The 24,517-nt window shown below is 40.0% G+C and overlaps 1 pseudogene; it reads right to left on the bottom strand.

Annotated features, from left to right (window-relative positions):
* Positions 1-1,628: 1,628 nt before the first annotated feature.
* Positions 1,629-8,448, bottom strand: LOC140818591 (5-methyltetrahydropteroyltriglutamate--homocysteine methyltransferase-like; annotated as a pseudogene).
* Between the last annotated feature and the right edge of the window lie 16,069 nt (positions 8,449-24,517).

Raw genomic sequence — 24,517 nt, 5'->3', positions numbered from 1 at the left:
ATACATTAAAAATAACAAAGCGGAGTCATTCAATCGGGAATAGCACCGACAGAAATTGTGAAAAGGAAAAGAAAGTAATCCAGTATCATTGGATTTAGATACAAGATCTCCCACATCGTACACAAAGCAGAAAAAATAAAAGAGAATAAAAAAAGAAAAAGACGACGAAGTTACACCTGTATATCTTTTCCCAATGCAACATATTGCTCGCCATACCATTATATTAAGTCCTGGTGTTGGCCACGAATCCCTTGATCTAGTTACATTGTGTACAAAATAAAACAGTGTCATGTCCGAGACTTTGTAGATCCCCAACTCCAATATAAAAAAAGTTCCTACGTTATAATTTCATTTAGTATTTATTTACTTAAATACTTGCTAATTAAATTTTTTTTAAAAAAACTAAGAGTAGTCGAATGCTAAAGAGACTTCAAGTCAAAAATCAATTTTTTTTTAAAAAAAATTGCGTAGCTCTCGTTCTTTACCATTTAAAGAGAAAATGATATAACATATGCATTGGCCATGGCGGGCCAAACTTTTGATTGATTTTTTTTTAATGATAATATAATTTTTAAACTTACACATTTTATTTTTATTTTTACAAATATTTAAGACATAGTTCACCAATTGCTTTGTACATAAGAACTGGTGAATTTTGTAACACAAGTCAACCTCTTTTTTTGGTTGATTCCCAGCAAACTCAACTACGTTCTTCTCTGAGCATGAAAAACAACGAGCCCGCATGGGCTTAGCCTGACTGGCTAGCAGTGGTGACATCTTGGAATAATGACTAAGGATCGAGTCTCACAAGCGACAGTGTGGGAGTAACTCCCTTCGAAGTAGGGGGGAGGCTCCTTGTGCGCGGTGAGCACAGGTCTAGCCACTGCTGGTTGGTCAGGTTACCATGATTTACCTCCTCTCACATACCCGTCGGGCAAGGTGTGAGGGGCGCCCGGGGTGAGCGATTTCACCTTTTGGAATAATGAAAAACAACGAAAATATGTGCCCATTTTATTCTCGAAATCTCACCAACAATTTATCATTTGCTTTTTGCATAAAAAAAATCACGCATCCGAAGAATAATCTCCATTTGTTAAAATAGACGCGATCATATGCTTTTAATCAAAACAAAGATGATCTTTTAAAATTCAAATTTAAAAATGGTTACTACTTTGAATTCTCCGGAAGGGTTCCATACGAATTCATTGCGATTCAGGGGATCCAAACGTAGTTCGTCCCTATGTAGCAAGATATATTTTTGATCTAACTATCCCGACTCATTTGATGGTAGTAGTCAGACCCTGACATGTGGCCACTAGAAATGAAATTAAGACTCAGCTTAAGTGAGGCAGAAGATACCATCGGGAAAAAATAGTCAATTTAAGCCTAGAAAGTAGAAACCTACCAAACGGAAAAGAATAATATGAGGAGAGATCTGAGAATTTCTTATCTAATCTAACTACTAACCAAATTGTAGGTTGGAACCTAGTAATATATGGGTTTTGGAGATTCACTTTTATCACCAGACATAAAGAGAAATGAACATTGATGACTGATGTGTTGTTAAATTTAATGCACGATACCTCTCCTCTCCCAATCTAAGAGTCAGTATATAAGAACATCAGAAGTTAAAAGTGTAGAGAATATGATATATAGTTCATTGACTTGAAAACTCCAAAACAAAAATGAAACAAGAAAAATTCCCAACGAGCGGGCTACAACTGCTAATAATAAAAATTTCACCATAAACAACAATTATTCAATAATTAGACAACAATTCCTTTAACAACAAATTTGAGAACTATAGAAGTTTGATGCATCGAGCGCCTCATTTCACGCTAGCAAGCTAAGTTCGGAGGATCTTGGCTGCAGAAACCATGTTTTCCAATGCAGGCTTCACTTCCCCGTACTTGCGAGTTTTGAGTCCATTGTCAGGGTTCACCAACAAGATGTTGGTCTCGAGGACATTGAGCATCTTGTTAATCCTATCAGCAATTTCTTCGGTTGATGGTATCCTGGGGGAGTGAATTTCATACACACCCGGTCCAATTCCAACACCGTATTTCACTCCTTCACAGAAAACTGATAACAGCTTCTCATTAGATCGAGAGTTTTCAATGATGATCACATCCGCATCCATGTCAATATTGGACTGGATCGAAGATGTCGTTGAAGTTGGAGTAGCACATGTGGGTGTGGATCTGTTGACGAAACATTAGAAAGCGAAATTTATAGCATTTTGTAGGATAAATCATTGGTGCTAAACAAGGCACAAAAGTATTGCTTTCTAACATTGTATCATAACAACGTGCCCAAGAGTTCAAACCCCTAACATGCAATCTTCCTTATATTTCACCAAATCGATATAACATTGCCTCGCTTTATACCTGATCAACAGAGATGTATATGCGTTAGATACTAATATCGAATCTATGTTGTTTGGTCCCTGACTTACATGTGAAGAGACGTGATAAAATATAAAATGTTATTGTTCCACCACTTACGAATTCAGCTATTTGGGACAATGATTTTTAACGATAGTTATTTCTGTTATACTAACTTGATATTTAAAAAATGTATCTCAATTATGGACTGAACTGAACACAAGGCAACAAATGTACCAGAAAATTTACATCGATTGTCACGAAATGAAGTGCAAAGATTAAAGAAAAAGTACCTGGGTAGTGTCCTCGACACCACAATTGGTGATTCTGAAAGAGTGGGCAGCCCAGTCCAAGTAGAAGGCATGCTCCGCCTTCCTCAGAGGCAAACCTTATCTCAATGCTTCTTCATCGATCTGAATGACAGTGATGCCAGATTTCTCAAGATCCTCAACTTCATCTTTAATGGCCAAAGTAATCTGATAGCATGTTTCAAACCTGAACCACAAAATGTGAGTTGGGATTATTTCGAACAGTAAGAAACAGAAGTAGAGTACATCCATCCTGATAAATATTATGGTCAGATATATATGTATATACCTCGGTAGGTCATTTCGTACGAAGGACCAGTTGAGAATGGTTACAGGGCTAGTAAGCATTCCTCTCATTGGACGCTTAGTCATACTCTGGGTGGTAGTGGACCAGAAGACTGTCATTGGGCTGGGGCGACTCACATCACCATAAATGATTGGTGGATTCACACAGCGAGAGCCATAAAATTGTACCGCTCCATTAGCGGTGAATACAAAACCAGACAATTGTTCTCCGAAGTACTCTACCATATCGTTCCTCTGGAATTGCAATAGTTAAAAAAGTAAAATCACTATTAAAAACAAAGATTTCATCATTAGATTCAATTATTAGAAAGTGTTACATGACATTTAACTTATTTGTTAATTTTTTATTGGGTTACCTCTGGCTCTCCATGAACAAGGACGTCAATGTCAAGATCTTCCTGAAGCTTGACAACTTTGTGATATCCTCTTAGATCGATTTAACATACTCTTCCTCCGAGATCCTAGAATGAAGAATTTTCACCTTTAAAATATGGGCTTTTAGAAAAATAAGAATTACAAATTGACAATATGGCAAAATCACTCACTTCTTGGCTTTGTATTCACGGCGGATTCTTCTGAGTTCTATGGTTTGAGGGAAAGAACCAATAGTGGTGGTTGGAAGGATCGGAAGGTTGAGCTTCTTTTGTTGAGCATCAAGCCTAGCACTGACATTTGTAGCACGACGATGATCAGAACCCTTCAGAGCAGCAGCCTGGTAGATAACAAAGAGATTCCACGGGTGAGTGCAAACAATTTTAGAAACTTATCAAATAAAAAGTATGCAGATCAATAACTTACGGCCTTTTGGACAGCTTCGTCGTTCACCCTTGGAGATGATTTCCTAGAAATCCTGAGCTTCAGCATTTGCAGTGAAGAATGCCTGAAACGTAAAGAACAACCAATGTGTAACATAGCCGTTTTTTAAAAGGCCTACCAAAAATGGAAAAAAAATTAAATAGCCATTTTGAAAATGTTTATACGAAGTAAAAATCGAAAATTGCCCAACAACCTCAATTTAAAGGATAGCGATTGCGACATAGACCTCATCCTTCTTTCCAGCCAATGCCTTTGCAAGAGCATCTACTTCAACAACTTTTTGTGCAGCAAATGCGAGCCGGGACTTAATTTCTTTTTCCAGTTTAGGTTCATTCACAAGATCAACAGCCGTGTGGAGAAGCGAGCAGGAGGTGGACACAATAAGCTTGTCTGCATTCAAAATTGGAAAACAATTGTTTATCATAGAAAATTTGTTACCTGATAAACAAGAGTTTTTCCACAAACCTTTTCTGACTAATGCCTTCTAGAGATTTTAGGGTGATAAGAGATGCATTGTGATTATTAGCCCAAATGTTCCTTGTCACACCCTTACTTTATACTTGACATGATTACCATAATCAAAATAGGATTTGAATGATATATCTATATTATGAAGCAATTTAAACAAGGGGCATCAATACGACAATTTATAAAAATTTTGGCATGATTTCCCTATATTTTGAATACACCAACACTCAAGCAATAATAACAACATGTAATACACCAACACTCAAGCAACAATAAAAATATGTACATATAATCTTATCTTTATATACAAACATATTCGGTATCATTATACACATAGATATACACCTTGTAAAACTTGTTTCAAACCATGACATTAAATTCATTATAATACATATGCAGAAGCTATAAAATAAGACGTCCCGGTTCTTGTTGAGGTGAGGCACGTCACAAGCATCCATTTGCGAACCGACATCCCATATATCTTCATTACCTAATCCTGTAATACATGAGTTACGTGAGTTTATAAAACTCAATAAGTTGGCACTTATACATATCAATATGCGTAGAAGGAACATATGTATCAAGTCGTGATGAATAATGAATCTTTAAACCATGTCATATCATAGCATATATTCATGTTAATTTTTGTACTTGAGCCTCATTAGTTGACCTGTACTACCGTGCTTGCTTTATTATATAGCTCCTACTGTGTTGGACGTCAGGGAGCACCTTTGGCAACCCCACGCCCCATGAACATATATTGACCTATAGGTTTGGTGGACTTAAAACCACCCATGATGTCAACGAGCTCTATATCATGTAAAAATCAGTTCTTTTCCTTTCATGTTAATGTTCATGTTCATAACATAGCACCCATATTCAATATTCGTGAGTTTCTTTCATATTTAATACATAATAATGGAATATGGCGCTATGTTTTCATCAATAAGATACTAACAATGTACATATAGAAATAATCAATGGAAATTATTTGAAATCATAATATTACTCATGTATTACTTCAAGAACATACCAACTTACAGTCCAAGTGTATGACTACTGGTTTGAGACGATGTTTCTCGCTTCTATACTGTCAAATACATCAATAAACCAATCACTATGTATAAACTATGTGAAAATCATTCCTTTATTGTCCTCTACAAGTATAATAACTAAAAGAGAAGAAAACTTACACCCTTAGGAAGTTGTTGTGATGGAGAACTTAATTGTAACTTCAAAAGGATGAAAGGAATAAGAAGGGAGCTTTTGGGAGGAAGAAATCTTGTTTCCTTCGTGTTTTGGTGGTAAAGAGGTTAAGAAATGGTAGGATTAGCTTAGAAAGTCGAAACTTATCTTTTTATACATGAGGCAGCGCCCGGGCGGACGTCTTTTACCGCCCGAGCGAGGAACTCTCAGAAAACGTTTTGTGCAGGTCCGCCCGGGCGGACATTCTCTTCGGCCCGGCGAGCAGCTTTCGGCTCTGCACACTATTTCATCAAAAATCGCTCCAAAAACGTTTCTTCCTTCCATAATCGGAAAGAGTGGTAAACATAAAGTTGTAGCCCTATGTCTTCGCTTGCATCTCCAACTAGTTTCATGTCATTTGGAAGTCGGAGTAAAAATTTATGCTTATTCTCCCAACATGTGTCAGCGAAGAAATGACGATATACACGACACACTTCGAGACATTTTTGGCTTGTCTTCCACAATGATTTTGACAAAACACAAAACATGAAAGTTGTAGCATTACATCTTAGCTTTCTAATGGTTATAGCCTCACATAATTTGGATAAATATTCTAATAATTGTGCTAAAACCCGTAAAAACTGTCATATTTTCATATCATTTCCTACCAACTTCATTACACTACTTCTACCTACACATCTTACTATCACTATTTAAACACATATTCATTCTCAATACACCATGGGCAATCTAGAAATCATATTCAATCTCAATATCGATACCTCAATCAACATGTAAAACATAATGAGCTAAATAACTATATATTATGACATAAACACATTATTATCATTTGTACGATTAACCGGGCATTACATTCCTTCCATCAACCACCCCCGCAAAGACGAATTTTCAAGAAGGGAACCCACTCTTGATCAAATCAATGGTCTTGGTTCCACGTACCAAGTCAAAACCAAAACATGTGGCTTCACTAAGTGTGGTAAGGGTTTTGAATGCAGCCACATGAACATCAGCAAAATAGGTCTCAACTAGAACACTTAGTCCAGATAAGCTTGATTCTATTTCAGCATATGCCTTTGTGAATGCTTCCAATTGGTGAGACTCGAGATCCAAAACAAGCGTGGGCTCATCAAATTGAATCCATGAAGCACCAACTGCCTTCAACTCAGCAATAACTTCTCTGCAGGATGAGATATAATGTGAATAAGGAGAGACCATCTCGAGGTGACCAAAAATCTAAATATAGTTCTCACTTGTAGATTGGAAGAATTTTGTCGAGCAGAGAAAGAAGAGGAAAAGTTTTCTAAACACCCTTGGCTGGCTTAGAAAGCAAAAAGTAGGTAACAGGGCCAATAAATACTAGAACAGTATCGACACCAAGCCACATGAAAGTGAAGTTCATCAGGAGGCAGAACGAAGCAAACGAATGATCAAGAAACACACATCGATAATTCAACTATATATGAAGTACGGATACTAAGATGTAACGCCCCAGATTCGGCGACTGTCCTCACTGTATCAAGACGAGTCTTTCCAGCGTGCTTATGTCCTCACTCACACGCACCCTAAGAAACTTCCCAGTGGGTCACCCATCCCAAAATTGCCCCAAGTCAAGCACGCTTAACTTTGGAGTTCTTAGTGATGAGCTACCGAAAAGAAGATGCACCTTCTTGATATGAGTAGTACATATCAAATCTTTTAAGCCATCTTCAACTATACAGTCCATTACATTGAACAGTCTCAAAATCCATCTCATTCCGATGTGAGATCAGTTCATTCATGTTCTCTCCACCTAGAAGCCTGCCAGGAGCCGCTCATGGTCCGTGCAACCTCATGGAACCGGCGATCACCCCCCGACCTCTTCAGCCCTTGACCTCACATGCCCACCAGCTTCCGCTTGGTTCGTCCCCGAACCACACCGTACTAAGAGAGGTCGGCTCTGATACCAACTGTAATGCCCCAGATTCGACGAATGTCCTCACTGTATCAAGACGAGTCTTTCCAGCGTGCTTATGTCCTCACTCACACGCACCCTAAGAAACTTCTCGGGGAATCACCCATCCCAAAATTGCCCCAAGTCAAGCACGCTTAACTTTGGAGTTCTTATGTGATGAGCTACAAAAAAGAAGATTCACCTTCTTGATATGAGTAGTACATATCAAATCTTTTAAACCCTCTTCAACTGTACAATCCATTACATTGAACAGTCTCGGAATCCCTCTCATTCCGGTGTGGGATTGGTTCATTCATGTTCCCTCCACCTAGAAGCCTGGCAAGAGCCGCTCATTGTCCGTGCAACCTCATGGCACCGGCGATCACCCCCGCTCTTCAGCGCCGGGCCTCACATAAGACACACGGACTTTAATCTTCATCATTTAGAAGAAAAGACACGTATAATATTCTACACTAAAATTGGGAACATCTATCTCATACCGCTTTAGCCTCTTTGTATTCATTCACTACCTTGTGAGAAGCATAAGAAAATTTCACATCAGGTTCCAATTCTGGGACAATGAAGTGGCTGCATTCACATGCCGACAGAATTAGTTAGATAAATAGAAGCAGGGGAAAAAACGAAACCATTTAGGGGAACTTGGTCCATCACTTACTAGTTGGTGTCAAACCACTTGGTCATTTCCATGGCAAGAACCGAGGCATTACCTCTAGCCATAGAAAAGTAGGTCGAGAAACCAATCTCACCACCATTCCAGTTGTATCTTGGAGGGACATCACCAAGCATTGCAGTTGTATCAAGCACCTGGTCATAGTAAGTGAATGTATTGTTGGGAATGTACTTGATCCCAGCTTTAGACATCGGCTTCCAGGTCTGAGATCAGCAGCCAAATTCTCCAAATCTTCAGCACTACTCTTGCCGTCCCAGAAATATTCTAGAGCAAACTTAAACTCTCTCTTAGGACCCATACGGGGATATCCAACAATGTGAGATGCCATTGTTCTGCTTTCAAAAATCCAATCAGAATACATACGAACTATTGAACAACCTTTTATAATCTGATCATATTCGCAGGAACCACCAAGAGAAAGTGTGGGATCTCAGAATATAAATATGAGAGAATCCCAAGCAGACTTTTACAATGGTGGAGAAGCACACCCAGCGGGAACAAGGTCAAGGAAGAATAAAATTCCTTTGCAACAAACACCTATGAGAAATCTGTTTTAGAACCAATACATCCTTATGGGGTTATGCTTGACCTAGATGTATTAGATTTTAAAAATAGAGAAGATCTCATAGATGATTGGACATCAGCTATGAGAATCGTAGCAGGAACACTTGATATCAACAGAGAAGGATTCATTAAACTCCTGGAAATGAGTCTTATGGGATCAGTGAAAATTGCTTGGAACATGACTTCGGTAGAAACCAAAGAATAAGTCATATCCGGAGATCTCTTAGCAAGATAGCCGGAAGAATTGCTACCCTTTTTAAAGCTCAATTTATAGGGGTATACTATTTTAACAGTCAAGATACAGAAAAGAAAAAGAAATATACTCAAGCTCTGTATAGTCTTGAATTACATGATATATATTTAGTGGATGAATACATTATGTTATTCACTAAATACAGATGGAATTCAGGAGTCTAAGAAGACATAGCAATGCAGCTCTTCTTCGCCAAGATGCCAAGTCCCTGGAGAGAAATTTTAATCAGGGAATATTGTAACGTACCGTACTTTTATCATTCAAAAATTGCGGAAAAATTTAAAATTTTCTTTATTAAATGTAAACATCCATACGGTAGTCACTCAACGTTCATAAATAGTTTTGAAATCATTCGCCATCAATAAAATTTGTTTAAAGAAAGGTTATCTCGAAATGTCTCACATCCAATCATAAAAATTCAGAGTATTTTAAACTGTGCTTAAAAACATAAACTTGCGGTCCTCGGGTTTAGCCTGCCGCTCAATCCAAGCCTGCCCCTTGGTCGCCACCTCCTGTCTCCTCCTCAACGTACTCACCTGCATCGATCAAATCTAGTGAGTCTAAAGACTCAACACGTATAAACTGGAATAACGAATACTGCAATAATAAAAATCGCATGCATCTTTAAAATAGAACGTACATAACTTGAAACCGGAAGTTTAATAATAAACTTAAACTTGAATTAAACTTGAACTTGAACTTGAACATGCATACTATGACGTGCGAAGAACATAAACTTTTCTTAAACATGCTTTCATACTTCAACATACTAAACTTCATCATTTGCGTAGAGGATGTTTCAAAGCAAGTGACCTTTAACTTAATAAATGCCTGATCAGACACACCACAGTACTGGGCTGACAGGGACGTATCCACTGCCACATACATGAGATCCCCGTTCATCATTTAACGGGCCGGTTGGTCCCCGTTCATCATTTAACGCTTTCCAACCACGATCTAACCCGTTCATCATTTAACGGGGTGGAGAGGTCCTCGGCCACGTTCACCGACTTCCAAACCCATTCAATTTTTGGTCACGAGACATTTAGCATACCTCAAAACTTCAAATATTTTCTTTACACGTCATACATACTTACTTGGCGTTGAGGGATTCGTTGGACGTCGATCGGGGCCGTTGCTGCACATACTAACATGAAGTTCCATTCTTAACTTGCATAACTTAGCCGTAGAATCATACTCACTCTCAAGTTAAATAAATTCTTAGGACATTCTAAAATTTCCCTTGACTCTACCTTGATAATCCTTGCACTAAACCATGACATCAAGCTTCGAAAACAACTTTCAAATCTTTCCCAAACAGTGAGTACACGGACCCCTATCCCGGATCCATGTACGGGTCCGTCTACCTACTGTGAAGGAAGTGCTCGGGAAGAAAAGGGGGCACGGACCCCGTGCTTAGATCCGGGTGGAGGTCCGTGTCCGTGCGCTGGAAAAATGTCTCGAAGAAATGGGAAGGCACGGACCCCGTGCCTACATCCGTGTGGGGGTCCGTGTCCGTGCGCAAGTTTGACACCGTGAAGAAAACAAAGGCTCGGACCCCGTGCCTGGATCCGTGTTGGGGTCCGTGTGGCCTCGAAATACTGAACTTGCGAGGAAAAACTTACACAATGCTTATTATCCCAATTATCACCTAATGGAACAAGATTCAACAATTTGAGACTATCCTAGGTCACCATAGCAATGAACTAAACTCGTGAATACGCCTCAACATAACGACGTTCACCCTACAATTCGTACGACCCATCAATACGGACATTGACATCAAATGCTTCCTATGACTTCTAATTAATTCGAGTGCCTAACGACATAAAACGAAACCTCAAAAACACTCTTAACATCATAACTAACATACCCGTACGCAGCAACGATTGCCCGTCGATCTCCAACGAAGCCTGCAACATAAAACTTCAAGAAACACATCAATAACATAATTTTCTGAAAATTTCAGTTTGAGCAGTCTCACGAAAAACATCATAACTCACTCAATTTTCTTCAAAAAATCTCGAATTTTATATCAAATCGAAGACGTCAAAAGTTCTACAATTTTCTAGCTGAAAGTTTCCTCAAAATATGAACCGAAAAATCGCATTTTTCTCCAGAACAGTAAGAACGTGAATTTGGTGATTCAAAATCGCTTCAAACTTGATCTAAACACGATTGCTCAAACTCCTACGCACCACACATATATTTTTGGCATAAATAACAACACCACGCATAATATGACAAGATCGATGCATCAAAAACAGAATATACGTGCCTTTTGATATTTAAAAATACCGAACGATGTTACCGAAGCGGAGATAGAAGCGAGGTTGATCCGGGACGAACGTTGCACCGTTTTCTTGCAATAAAATTCACGAAAACCTTGCTGGAATCTGAAGAGGGGGTGGGCGGCTGCTATGCTAATGAAGAACCCTAGTTTTCTCTTTTAAAATAATAAAACTAGAATTGATAGAGTGTGTGTGTGTTTAAGCGTGACAGGTGTGTGTAAAAGTGTGTAATGTGTGCGTGAGTTTTGTGCTTAATTAGGGAATTTATTTTGCTTAATTAAAATAAATAACATGCTAATCAAATACTAATTAAAAAGGTTGACACAAATAATAAATTAGTTAAAATATTAACTATACTCATCTTTAAATAAAATCCCCCTAATAAAATAAAGTGCACACTTGTTAAACTTTTAAAAGTTTTAAAGTCTTAAAATTACTAAATAAATAAATTAGGCTTAAAATGCTAAAACTCAATAAATTATTTAAAATGCCCCCAAACTCAACTTAAAATAAAATATCATCTTTAAAATTGCCAAGAATCGTCACCGGGTCTTTTCCTCAATCTCGCCTCGAATAAACGCCTGAAACATGAAACTCGAAAAGTATTTTAGCGTGCATCACATAAGCATGACTATATTTAAAATAATGCATTTAATTAAATTATGCATGGCTAAACTCATTTTAAATCAAAATAAATGATTTAACGAATTAAATAAATGCATAGGTTGTACGTGTACGAAATTGGGTTTTACAAATATGTTTCTGGCAATCCAGATACATTGGCACGAAGAGCCTCTTTCCTTAAAGGAAAATTGGCAGATTTGTGCCTTTTGGCAGTATTACAAAAGAATTACAAATGTCTAAGGGGTATTAACAAACGTACTCCTTTGTGTTGTAAGGAAAATGATCTTTCAACGATTATTGGAAGTAAACCACACAAGCATAAGAGGAAAAGTTTTAGAACTCATCCTTCTGCTAGAAGTGGAAGAAGTTCTTGGAAACCAAAAACAGTTTGGTCTAGAGAGAAAGCCAGATCTTACAAATCTAGACAAAGAAGTGGACTATCAAGAAGTAGGATATCATCTTAAGCATCGAGTACCTCTCAAAGCACATGAAGAAAACCTACAAAGAAAACTTTTAGAAGAGCTCATACTCGAGCCAATGAAAGTTTTAAAGATTGTAATTGCTGGACATGTGGAGCAAGAGGTCATATCTAAACCAATTGTCCAGAAAATGAAAAAAGAGGTATTAAAGATGAGTCAAGATCTTAAACTTCCAGTCGATGAAACACAGATTAAGCAGAACTCCAAACTCATGCTGCATGAAGAATTAAGTTCTGCAACGTTGGAAGCACAATCCAAAGATCAGACTCACCCAACTTCCTCCTCTGGCGAGCAGACTAAATCAAACTCATCAGAAGTTCTGATTGAAACAATTTCGGTAAGGGATGAGGAGAACACTTTACCTCCATCTGAAAAGATCGTGACAGAGTACATTCCCAGTGCTGAACAACAATGCCATCAGAATGATCCAGACCTCCTATATGTTTCGCACACAATCTATGCCACTAATGCATCTGCTCAACAGCCTCTGGTTGGTCCTTCAGAAGCTCAAACTCTTTCTGTTGACAAGGCAGTACAATTTTTATCTAACTTGGATAAAGTTGCAATGTTTATAGAAAAATCGGTTTCCCCAAAAACCACTTTTACTAATGATAATCATCAAGCCGATCTCCAAGAACCGTTGATGACCTCTCCCAAAGAGTTACAAGAAGCCGAGCTGACCACTTCATCAATGCCTACTCATTCTCCTCCATCAGCAAAAACAGATGAACAAGAAGTCACCGGCTCTAAAACCTCTGCTTCGACTGAAGATATTGACCACATCATTGAGAACATAACGGTTGAACTCCATGAGCCCGAGCCATCAAAATGTGCTGGTAAAGCATCCTCCTCTCAACTGGTTTCTTTTAAGAACAGGTTATTATTTGATCCAGGTGAACCTGAAGAACAAGAAATCCTAGAAGAAAATTGCCAACATGATATTCTGACCAGACTTATCACTATGGATCAATCCATTCTAGCTCTAAATCGCAAACACTTTGATCTAAAGGAGGCCTTTCAAACACTGAAGTCTGATCTCCACAAAGATTTTTCCACCATGCATAAAAATGTTTCCCTCCGGCAGGACATACATAATTCTGCACACCTTAACATGTGCCTTGGCTTATCGGAACAAATTACTCGTCTACAAACAAATTTTGAACAACGTATCGATGCCCAAGGTGCTCAGCTTGCAGAAATTATGACGTTCCTTGTTCACAGTGATGTCAAAAATGGGCAAAGAGAATGACAAAGGGTAATTCAAGAAGCAGAATTATCTGTAATGAAAGAATTAGAAGAGTTGAAAGAAAAGGAAGACAGAGCAGCAGAACAAACGTCATGTCAAAAGAAACGTTAAGTTGGTCATTTCAAAAAATATAATTTCATTTACTAAATGAAATACAATACTTTTGGTCTTACATATCTCTTTAAAGATCATTGTGTTTTATAGTCTTCCAGCTGAGTTTTGTCATCACCAAAAAGGAGAAAATTGTTAAGAAATTATTATTACCCAAGAATTTTGGTGTATGACAAAATCAAGACAACATTTCACTGTTTCAGGAAACAACTGTTTTTCATATATGTAACATGTATCAGTTCAACCGTCCAACTCAGCATCAAGAAAATGTTTCAACCGGCTAAAGCACAAGAAGTCTAAACCGCTTGAATTTCAGACAGCTGGAATTTGGACGTAAATGATCTTCCTCAGAACCAGATCATTAAAGAAAGCAATTTATTGCTCATTTATTCAAAGACATTCTCTGACCGGCTCTAGACATTCAAAGTATTACACCGCCTCAAATTTAACTTATCTTTACACCGGTCCCAAGAATGATCTGCATTTATGTCTATATCCCAGAAAAGGAAGATCAAATATAGACTAAAAAGTTCTAATGTCGAAAACAGTTACCATAAAAAGAACTCCTCAAGAAAAGTGTTTCAGAACTACGATGGGCAAAAAGAACATTAAATGCGTCGATTGAAGAACATTTAATGCTCATAAAGACGACAACGACACATCTATTCAGTGGCTTAGGTTAACGTTGTTTGTCCTTCCCGACCGTTAGGAAGATCGGCTATATTAACAGAGAAGTATGCAAGATGAATACACACGAGAAATATCAATCTATTCACTGCTAAAAATCATCATTAGCTTGCATACTCAAAAGATTTAGAGCGCTATCAAAAGTCTACATACTTCATCGCTCAATCAGCACGCGTTGAACAGAAATACGCTCAATCATCTAAGGATCATCTTCGTGCTACGTAAACCAAATTGTTTAGTTATATCAGTAACCTTTTGGTTATTCGATTAAGTCTTGGTGTCTGGTAAACTGATTATTCTTAAAATCCAGAAGTGTAAAATGATCATTAAGAGTTCCAAAACAGGCAGCGCGATAAGTCCTGATTGGAGTAGGCTGTTGCAAAAAGTTTGTAAAGCCAAAGTCTTTTAGTGGAATCCTTCAAGAAGAAGAAGAAGAAGAAGGGTTATTTCTCACAAGCACTTACTTTTCCAGCCTCAAATTTTTGTTAAGCCTATTAACGTGTTTAAGTTGTCATTGGAAATTGTGAACCGTTTTCCGCACTTAATGGTAGTTCACATTTCCAACCTTTTGAGAAGAATTTTCAACCGCCTCAAAAACAGTTGAAATCAACGTTTTAAAGGAGAAAATTTTGAAAGAGTTCATTGACCCCCCCCCCCCCCCCCCCCCCAAATTCTTTCCCGATCTCAACATAAGTGGTTCAGCAGAAGACCTTCAGAAGCCCGGCTAGCTGATGAAGAGTTCAACTGATGAAGAACCCAGCTGACCAGTTTAACTGAAAGAGTGAAATCAGTTCAATTGACGAGTCAGCTGATTTCACCAGCCCAACTGAAGATCAGTTCAGATAACCAGTTAGGACATCAGTTAGGAATCATTCAGTTGTAGATCAAGACAAGCTTATCTTAGTGGATTCTAGCTACGCACAAAGATACAGAACAACTATACAATCAAAAGTACAATAATAGACGTTGCAGCAAAGATTAAATTCGAGAGATTCCTGGAAGCATGTCAGAAAAGTCAAGACACATATACCAAGGAACGCATTCAAAGCTCTAACGATCACATGTGATGAGTCTTGAAGTACGGTCTCAATGCCTCAATATATATACAAGCTCTGACCATCAGCAATAAGAGAGAACACATACAAGAGTGTGTGTAAACCAAAAGAAATGGCACTTTTATTTACTTATCAGCTTACAAGAAGCAATCAGCCCAGAGGGAACACTTCAACGTGTTATCAGCTTAGTTTTAGAAGAATATTTTCCTCAGTGTGTGAGAATACTTTCGGGTAGTTTTCAAAGATCGGTTCTCACACACACACACACCACCACTCAAATACAGTCTTTCACAAATACAATAAACTTGTGTATGTAGTCTTTCACATAGACGTTAAACAAGTGTTGACTGGAAGGTGCTGTCCTTCCGTCTAGTCTAGGAGTTCAGTTAGGCAGTGGGTAAGTCCTAAGCTGGGTGGGTTATTACACCTGTTGTAATTAATCAAAGTCTTCTATTGAATTATACCCAATGTGGTAGAAGGGGTTACGTAGGAGCAGTTGAAGTCTCCGAACATCCATAAATATATCTTGTGTATTTAATTGTTTAACTATTGTTTAACTATTGTCTTCAACTAATTGTTTAACTATTGTCTTCAACTAAATATATCATCCGTCGGTTCAGTTCTTCACCATAACTGAACTGATATATGTCTAAACTGATTCAACTTATTCAGTTGCACAGAATATTTAAAATATATCAGTGTTTCTTAACGAATGATTATTTCGAGTGTTTTTCGCTTAGTTTAATACCAAACTCGATCTAATTCATCTGTAACGAACCGTATTCTACACTACTTAAAATTTGCGGAAGAATTAAAAATTTTCTTAAATAAAAACATTCATACGGTCGTCACTCAACATTCATAAAAATAAATCTCACCATCATCCGTCACCAATAAAATTTTGCTAAAATAAACTGTCTTAAAACGTCTCACGTTCAAATCAAAACATCAGAGTATTTTAAAAATTTGCATAAACATAAACTTGCGGTCCTCGGGTTTAGCCTGCCACTCAGCCCAAGCCTGCCCCTTGGTCATCACCTCCTGTCTCCTCAACATAGTCACCTGCATCGATCAAGTCTAGTGAGTCTAAAGACTCAACACGTATAAACTGGAATAACGAGTACTACATAATAAGGTCGCATGCAACTTTAAAATAGGACATACATAATTTGAAACTTGAACTTGCGCATTACAACTTGAACATACGTACATACATACTTCGACGTGCCATAACTTAAACTTTCATAAACATACTGCATACGTAAACATACATAACTTCATCATTTTGCGTAGAGGATGTTTCAAAGCAAGTCACCCATACATAATAGACGCCTGATCAGACACACCACAGTACTGGGCTGACAGGGACGTATCCACTGTCACATACATAAGATCCCTGTTCATAATTTAACAGGCCAGTTGATCCACGTTCATAATTTAACGTTTCACAACCACGATCTAACCCGTTCATAATTTAACGGGCGGATTGGTCCCCATTCATAATTTAACGCTTTCCAATCCTAACATAATATGGTCACAAGACATTTAGCATACCTCAAAAACTTAAACATATTTTCTTTGCACGTCAACATACTTACTTGGCGTTGAGGGATTCGTTGGACTTCGACCGGGGTAGTTGCTGCAACGTACTAACATGAATTCAAAGGCTTAACATGCAAAACTTAGACGTAGAAATCATACTTACTCTCAAGCTCGATCATACCTTAGGACCTTCTATAATTATCCATGACATGACCATAATAATCCTTGCACTAAGCCATAACTTCGAACTTAAAAGTACCAAAAATATATTTTTCCCAAACAGTGTGTACACGGATCCCTAGCCCGGGTCCGTGTACGGGTCCGTCTACCTACTGTAAAGTACGTGTCAAAAAAATGAAGGAGGCACGGACCCCGTGCTTGGGTCCGGATGGGGGTCCGTGTAGGCTCTGGAAGAGGACATCGACTGAAACTCGAAGACACGGACCCCGTGTGAGGGTCCGGGTGAGGGTCCGTGTACATACTGTGATAGGAGTACTCGGGAAGGGACGGGGCACGGACCCCGTGTAAGGATCCGGAACCAGGTCCGTGTACCTACTGTATAGACGCACCAAGGGGAAAGCAAAGACACGGACCCCGTGTCAGGGTCCGTCCCTAGGTCCGTATAGCTACTGAACGCTGAAACCTGCGTGAAAATCTGTCAACTAAAATTCTTCTCCCTAATCAACTTCAATGGCTACAAAACTACTCCTCAAGACATTCATAGAACACCATAACAATATGCCAAACCTGAGTGAATATTAAAATCAACCCCAAGCGTAACAATTCACAACCAACGACACAAAACGGATTTGATATCAATTTCTCCTCCTACGACGCTTAATTCAACGTGGTGCCTAACGACATGGAACAAAGCCTCAAAAATACTCCAAACATCTTTACCAATATACTTATTCGCAGCAACAAACACCCGTCGATCCCCAACGAAGCCTGCAACAATAAACTTCAAGAAACGTATCAATAACATAATTTTCTGAAAATTCCAGTTTGCGCAGTCGCACGGAAAATATCATAACTCACTCATTTTTCGTCCAAAAATTTCGAATCATATATCAATTCGAAGGTATCGAAGAGTTCTACGTTTTTGTCGTTGAAAGTTTTCCCAAAATATGAACAGAAAAATCGCAGTTTTGACATGAACAGAAAAACGAGTTTTAGATCTAAAAATTTTCCTTCGAAATTGATCCGATTCATGATCCGCTCAAAATACTATCATCATACATAACTTTTACGCATAAAAACAACGCAATACAGTATATGACTTGATCGACACAGCAAGAACAGATTATACGTGCCTTTTTAACGATAAACGTTACCGAACGACGACACCGAAGCGGAGATAGGAGCGAGGTTGATCCGGGACGAACGTGGCACCGATTTCTTGCAATAAAATCCACCGAAACTTGCAGGGAAAAATAATAGGGGGAGGGGGCGGCTGCTCGAAGGAGAAGAACCCTAAACTTTTCTATCTTTTAAAATCTGAAAAATAACTAGTGTGTGTGTTGTGTGTGTTATACGTGAGTTTTAGTGTGTGTAAAAGTGGGTTTGTGTGTGTGCGTGGGTATTAAATAAATTAGGAGACTAGCTTTTGTTTAATTAAAATAATAGTCTACTAATCAAAACACTAACTCACACTTAACTTTTAAATAAAACTCTTTAGTTAAAATATCGCACACCATACTAGACTTTAAAAGTTCTAAAATCATAAACTCACAAAAATAAATAAATTTAGGATTCACAATACTAACATCTCATAAAATACTAAATTTTAAAAGTTTTAAACTCTTAAAATCACTAACTAAACATTTAGGCTCAAAAATGCTAAAACTCACTAAATTATTTAAAATGCCCCCAAACTCAACTTAAAATAAAATACCATCTTTAAAATTGCCAAAAATCGTCCCCGGGTCTTTTCCTCAATCCCGCCTCGAATAATCGCCTGAAACATGAAACTCGAAAGACATTTTAACGTGCATTGCATAAACGTAATTAAATTAAAGATAATGCATTTAAATAATTATGCATGACTAAACTCCTTTAAAATAAATTAAATGCTTTACTAATTTAAATAAATGCATGGGTTTTATGTGTACGAAATTGGGCTCTACAGTTCCTCCCCCACTTATAAAAATTTCGTCCTCGAAATTAAGCCTTACCGAACAATTCCGGGTAGCGAAGTCTCATATCTGTCTCTGACTCCCAAGTGGCCTCTTCCACTGATTGGTTCAGCCATTGAACTTTGACCAACTTAGTCGTCTTGTTCCGAAGTCTGCGCTCCTGTCTGTCTAGGATTTGGACTGGTTTCTCCTCATAAGACAGGTCTGGAGTCAACTGCAGCGGCTCATAACTCAGAACATGAGAAGGATTAGCCAAATATTTTCTCAGCATCGAGACATGGAACACGTTGTGCACCCCGGCCAGATTCGGCGGAAAGGCTACACGATACGCTAGCGTCCCAACTCTGTCCAAGATCTCAAACGGTCCAATAAACCTCGGACTCAACTTGCCTCTCTTTCCAAATCTCATAACACCCTTCATAGGTGCTATCTTGATAAAAACGTGATCTCCTACGGCAAACTCGAGATCTCTCCTTCTTTTATCTGCATAGCTCTTCTGACGGCTCTGGGCGGTCTTCATTCTATCACGAATTTTGACCACCACGTCTGCAGTCTGCTGAACTATTTCTGGGCCAAGTTCTGTCCTCTCACCAACTTCATCCCAATGAACTGGTGATCTGCACTTCCTCCCATACAATGCCTCGTAGGGAGCCATACCAATAGATGCTTGGAAACTGTTGTTGTATGTGAACTCCACTAGAGGTAGTCTAGACTCCCAATTTCCTTGGAAGTCAATCATTCATGCCCTTAGCAAATCCTCTAAAATCTGAATCACTCGCTCAGACTGGCCATCTGTCTGCGGGTGAAAAGCTGTACTAAAAAGCAACTTCGTCCCCATAGCTGCATGTAAGCTCTTCCAGAAGGACGATGTAAACCTCGGGTCCCTATCGGACACAATAGAGGCTGAGAAACCATGCAACCGGACGATCTCCTGGATATAAAGATCCGCATACTGCGTCATGGAGAAAGTCGTCTTCACTGGCAGAAAATGCGCTGACTTAGTGAGTCGGTCCACTATAACCCAAATGGAATTCGATCCTCTGACTGATCTCGGCAACCCAACTACAAAATCCATAGTAATGTTCTCCCACTTCCACTCGGGGATGGGGAGTGACTTTACCAACCCTGCTGGTCTCTGATGTTCAGCTTTTACTTGCTGACAAGTGAGACATTCTGATACGAACCTACGGATGTCTCGCTTCATCCCTGGCCTCCAATACAATAACTGAAGGTCTTTGTACATCTTGGTGCCTCCTGGGTGAATGGAATACGGAGATGCGTGTGCCTCTGTCAAAATATCCTGTCTGATCGAACCAACACTAGGCACCCACATTCTACCTCTGTATCTCACAATGCCGTCCGAAACTGGTGTACAGCACACTGCCCTTGGCTTCGTCTTTCAGTCTCCATTTCTGTAACTGCTCATCTGAAGGCTGACCTGCTCGGATTCGGTCTAGCAAATCAGATTTGACTGTCAGATTAGACAGCCTAGGAGCCTTGCCATCACGATAAATCTCTAGACCAAACTTCTGAATCTCAGATTGAAGGGGTTTCTGAGCTGACAATTGTGCTATGACTGCCACCTTTCTGCTCAAAGCGTCTGCCACGACGTTAGCTTTTCCCGGATGGTAGCTAATCTCGCAATCGTAGTCTTTCACCAGTTCTAACCACCGTCTCTGCCTCATATTCAATTCTTTCTGCGTGAAGAAATATTTGAGACTCTTGTCGTCGGTGAAAATCTGACATTTCTCGCCGTATAGATAGTGTCTCCAAATTTTCAGCGCGAAGACGACGGCGGCTAACTCAAGATCGTGCGTCGGGTAGTTCTTCTCGTGCACCTTTAACTGTCTGGAAGCATAAGCTATGACCCGACCTTGCTGCATCAACACTGCGCCTAATCCGAGCTTAGATGCATCGGTATAAAGCACAAACTCGCCTTGCCCTGTCGGCATGGATAGCACTGGCGCTGAAATAAGAGCTTGCTTCAAGGTGTCGAAGCTCTTCTGGCATTCCTCGCTCCACACAAACTCTGCATTTTTCTTGGTTAGTGAGGTGAGCGGCACTGCTATGGACGAAAATCCCTTAATAAACTTACGGTAGTAGCCTGCTAAACCCAAAAAGCTGCGGATTTCTGATGCGTTCTTTGGCTCAACCCATTCCTTAACGGCTGCTACCTTCGATGGGTCCACCTCAATACCGCTGCTGGATACTATATGCCCCAAAAATGCAACTTTCTGCAGCCAAAATTCACACTTACTGAACTTCGCAAATAACTTGCGACTCTGCAATGTCTGTAATACTGTCCTCAAGTGCTGGTTGTGCTCTTCATGGCTCTTCGAGTATATTAGAATGTCGTCAATGAATACTATGACGAATTGGTCGAGGAACGGCTGAAATACTCGGTTCATGAGATCCATGAAAATTGCTGGAGCATTGGTCAATCCAAACGGCATTACTAAGAACTCGTAATGCCCGTATCTGGTCCTGAAAGCGGTCTTATGAACATCTGCATCCTTCACTTTCAGCTGATGATACCCTGATCGAAGATCTATCTTAGAGAACACGGTAGCTCCCTGCAACTGATCGAACAAGTCTTCGATTCTAGGCAACGGGTATTTGTTCTTAATCGTTACCTTGTTTAGTTAACGGTAATCGATGCACAACCTTATGCTCCCATCCTTCTTCTTCACAAAGAGCACTGGTGCGCCCCACGGTGAGAAACTGGGGCGGATAAAGCCTTTGTTGAGGAGCTCTTGAATCTGCTGCTTGAGCTCTAACACCTCAGCTGGAGCTAACCTGTATGGCGCCTTAGAGATTGGCGCTGTGCCTAGCACGAGATCGATTGCAAATTCCACCTCTCTCTCTGGTGGAAGGCCGGTGACGTCATCAGGAAAGACGTCTGGAAATTCGCTGACTACTGGCACTTCTGAAATAGAAGGAGTGGGCACGTCAGGCGCTGAAATAATACTAGCCAAAAAGGCCTGACATCCCTTGGAGATCAAACTCCTCGCCTGCATGCATGAAATCATGCGAGGAAAGCTTCTCCATCTGGCTGGCTCAAAAAGAAACTGCTCCATGCCCGGCGGTCTAACTAAAACTGACCTCTTCTGAAAATCTATCAGAACTCTATTCTTAGTCAGCCAGTCCATGCCCAAGATAATGTCGAATTCTGGCATCGGCAATATGATTAAATCTGCATACACTAGGTGACCATGCAGTTCTAGGTCGATATCTCTGACCACACTGGTAGCTAACAGCTCTTCCCCTGATGGGACTACTACCGAAAAATTCACGTCTAGGCCAATGGACTTGAGGTCTAAATGATTGGCAAACGTCTCTGATATGAAGGAGTGGGTGGCTCCTGAATCTATCAGTGCAGTTGTAGCTAATCTCTTTATGAAAATATTCCCTGAGAAGCGTTAGCACAACACAACTTATACCCCAAGACACTAACAAGATAGTAACCCAAATATACTCAAACAATACTAGCATTCCTACTTACCCCGAGTAAAATTCCACATGCAAATCAAATAGTACTGAACTTAGGTAGAAAAGTTTACCGGTAAGTAAAGTAGTGTCTGGGTCCGCCTCCTGTGCATGCATGGCGAATACCCTGCCCTGGGTTGGCTGCTTCCACTGCGGGCACTCCTTCAGCATATGATCTGTAGCTCCACACTTGAAGCACCTGCCTGATCCATACAAGCACTGCCCCGGGTGCTGACGGTTGCATTTAGGACACACGGGGAAGGCGACTGGCTTCTGAGGCGCCCCTTGCTGCTGAACTGGACCCTTGCCCTTAGGCGGTCCATGATATGGCTTCTTCGCTGGCGGTCCCTGAAACGGCCTCTTAAACTGAGGCCTCTGATTCTGCTGCTGCGGTGGAGCCTGGTAGGGCCTCTTGCCCTGCCTATCTGCCTCAATATCTCGCTGGTCCTGCTCTGCCGCCAATGCTCTAGATACGGCGACTGCATAAGAAGTGGGACCAGCTACTCTCACGTCACGGCGAAGGATCGGCCGCAGACCATTCAGAAAATGCCTCAACTTTGCTTGGGCATCATTCGCAATGAGGGGCACGAAGTGACACCCCCTCTCAAACTTTCTCACAAACTCTGCCACGCTACTATCTCCTTGCCGCAGCGTCATGAACTCGTTGGTGAGTCGGGTTCGTACTTCCTCAGTGAAGTACTTGGAGTAGAAAACCTCTTTAAAACCATTCCAAGGCAGCACCTGTAAATTGACTGCCACTGACGCACTCTCCCACCATAGCCTGGCGTCTCCAGTTAATAAGAAAATGGCACAACGTACCCTATCAGCATCTGCCAGCTCCATAAAGTCAAAAATCACTTCGATGGACTTGATCCACCCTTCAGCTATCATCGGGTCAGTGGTACCCGCAAACTCCTTCGGACTCATCCTCCGGAACCTCTCATATACCGCCTCAGGTCTAGGCCTCTCCTCGGGGCCTACAGCAGTCTGGTTCCTCGCAAACTGCGCGAAGAACTGCGTCATGCCTGCAAGTATCTGCGCCTGCATATCTGGAGGTGGTGGTGGAGGTGGAGGATTGGCTCTTTCCTCCTCTCGGTGCTCCCTGTCCTCAGTCCTATCTTCCTGGTTAACCATACGTCTAGGAGGCATGCTGTTCCAACAATTACCCAACACGTAAACCCAATATGCATGAATGTAATACCAATATCATAAGATGCACAAAATTTTAACTTTAAAACATAAACATGCTGAAATCATGATCCAATGCATAGTACATAGCATAACTCAAAACTTTAAAACTCACAGACTTGAGGTGTGACTTCGAGAGCTTCTTGCGACTGGCAGTAGGCGTAACCCTTTACAAGAACACCGCTCTGATACCAACTGTAACGAACCGTATTCTACACTACTTAAAATTTGCGGAAGAATTAAAAATTTTCTTAAATAAAAACATTCATACGGTCGTCACTCAACATTCATAAAAATAAATCTCACCATCATCCGTCACCAATAAAATTTTGCTAAAATAAACTATCTCAAAACGTCTCACGTTCAAATCAAAACATCAGAGTATTTTAAAAATTTGCATAAACATAAACTTGCGGTCCTCGGGTTTAGCCTGCCACTCAGCCCAAGCCTGCCCCTTGGTCATCACCTCCTGTCTCCTCAACATAGTCACCTGCATCGATCAAGTCTAGTGAGTCTAAAGACTCAACACGTATAAACTGGAATAACGAGTACTACATAATAAGGTCGCATGCAACTTTAAAATAGGACATACATAATTTGAAACTTGAACTTGCGCATTACAACTTGAACATACGTACATACATACTTCGACGTGCCATAACTTAAACTTTCATAAACATACTGCATACGTAAACATACATAACTTCATCATTTTGCGTAGAGGATGTTTCAAAGCAAGTGACCCAT

Source organism: Primulina eburnea, chromosome 17, assembly GCF_022965805.1.
Source record: "Primulina eburnea isolate SZY01 chromosome 17, ASM2296580v1, whole genome shotgun sequence".
Taxonomy (NCBI): domain Eukaryota; kingdom Viridiplantae; phylum Streptophyta; class Magnoliopsida; order Lamiales; family Gesneriaceae; genus Primulina; species Primulina eburnea.
The sequence above is the reverse complement of the archived record's forward strand: the minus strand, read 5'-3'. Positions and strand labels throughout refer to the sequence as shown.